At 45.3% G+C, this 1953-nt stretch overlaps 1 pseudogene; it reads right to left on the bottom strand.

The window, feature by feature from the left end:
- Nucleotides 1-409: 409 nt before the first annotated feature.
- LOC138175742 (small ribosomal subunit protein eS19 pseudogene) lies at nucleotides 410-912 on the bottom strand (annotated as a pseudogene).
- Nucleotides 913-1953: the final 1041 nt, after the last annotated feature.

Genomic DNA, 1953 nt, shown 5'->3' with positions numbered 1-1953 from the left:
TTTAGAACCCCCTAAAAAACTTCATTCACTTTCTGACTTTAATCCTGAGGTGATAAAGTTGGAAAGACAAAATCCAATTAATCATTACCTGGCTTCTAAGGAGAGGCTCAACAAGGGCTCAGTGACTGCAGCTGTGTCCTAGGGCACTAATTTCCATGAAATGAATTTTCTCCCACCAATCATCTTTTCTTTGTGGTTATCTCCTGAACTCTGCCATCACCCTACATCTCTTCCCATCACTGTGGTCCCTACCTCCTCATGAAATTCTTATGAGGGCATAGGCTACAGCTTCGAGGGGACAGACTATCTTCTTATCTGAAATGGCTACATCCGCAGCTAGACTGCCATCTACACTGTTAATATCCCTTCACTCAAGTTCTAGCTATAGCTTCAAGCTTCCTGATCAGTATTGTTTTTTTTTTTAAGAACAAGGCAATTTATTAATGAATCTGGTGTGATTTGCCCTAATGTTTCTTGTTGGCAGCTGCCACCTGTCCGGCAATTCTGTCCAGGTCTCTCTGTCCCAGAGGTGTCAGTTTCCAGCCCCGTCCTGGTCCTTCTCCACCATCTTGAGCCCCTCCAGGGCCTGCAGGACCCTCTGGGCTACGCTCTTGGAGCCCCAGCTGAAGTGGCTGGGCATGACCCCGTGTGGATCTTGATCACGGAGCCCATGCCGGCGCTGCCGCGGAGGTACAGGTGCCAGGCGGTGGAGGCTGCCTGCGTGTAGAACCAGTTCTCATCATAGGGAGCCAGCTCCTTATGCTTGGCCAGCTTGACCGTGTCCACCCATTTGGGGACTTTCAGCTTCCCTGACTTTTCCAGGAAGGCGGCCAGGGCCCGCACGAACTCCTGCTGGTTCACATCCTTCACCGTGACTCCATGCATCGTGCAGGCTCTGCGCAGCCAGCCAAGGGAAAGCCCTAATCAGTATTGTAAGGCAACCTATAGGGAAAGAAGAGATCTGATATAGATTTTGTTAACTTGGGAGAGAAAGGCAGATAGGTGGTACAGTGGATAGAGTATGAGGCCTTAAATCAGGAAAACTTAGCTTCCTGAGTTCAAATCTAGCTTCAGATACTCTCTAGTTTTGTGACTCTGGGCAAGTTGCTTAACCCTGTTTCCTCATTTGTAAAATGAGCTGGAGAAGAAAATGAAAAACAACTCCAGTTGGACAATAAAAAAAAAAATGGGGTTACAAAGAGTCGGACACTACTGAAACAACTCAAGGACAACAAAACTTTGGAGAGAAAAGGTACAGCTGAATAATAAGATCAGATGCTAGATGGCAAAGGATTTAGGAGTGGGTGAGATGAGCAGTAGAAGCAATGCAGATTTTGCTAGGAGATTGTGAAAGATGAGAAAGATATAGGATGAAATATCTTGAGGACCTAAGAGAGTCAAGTGAAGGCTGTTTAATGATGAGAGGGAAGCTAATATTTATAGGCAACAGAGAAGGAATAAGTATAAAAGCTAGAGCTTGAAGATTAGAGAAAGAGGAAGTTTGATTGCAGGAGCATTAAAGGGTATAAGAAAGAAGGGTTGGCCTTGGTGAGTAGAAGGACCATCTCTTCTGGGAAGATGTCATAAAACCAGGGAGAATACTAATGATGTCAAGGGGAGGAGAAGGAGCTTGTAGTGAAGGGCTTCTATTTTTTTTTTGGAGGACAATTGGGGTTAAGTGACTTGCCCAAGGTCACATGGTTAGTTTTTGAGTTAAGTGTCTGAGACCAGACTTGATCTCAGGTCCTGCTGACTCCAGGGATGGTGCTCTATTCACTGCACCACCTAGCCGCTCCTGGGCTTCTATTTTCTCAATAAAGTTGAGGCAAGATCCTCTGTAGGCAGAAAGGAGTGGCAAATAGCAGCTCTCTTCCATAAAGTATTATTCCTTGACGGAGATGTAGTCTTATGAATTATGAAACCGTATGAATTAATCTCTTCCCTCTGACATTA

The sequence above is a fragment of the Petaurus breviceps genome, unplaced genomic scaffold (assembly GCF_028583685.1).
Source record: "Petaurus breviceps papuanus isolate PSGF00001 unplaced genomic scaffold, PetGlider_PUasm1.0 79, whole genome shotgun sequence".
Classification (NCBI taxonomy): Eukaryota; Metazoa; Chordata; class Mammalia; order Diprotodontia; family Petauridae; genus Petaurus; species Petaurus breviceps.
This window is presented reverse-complemented; position numbering and strand designations above follow the sequence as displayed.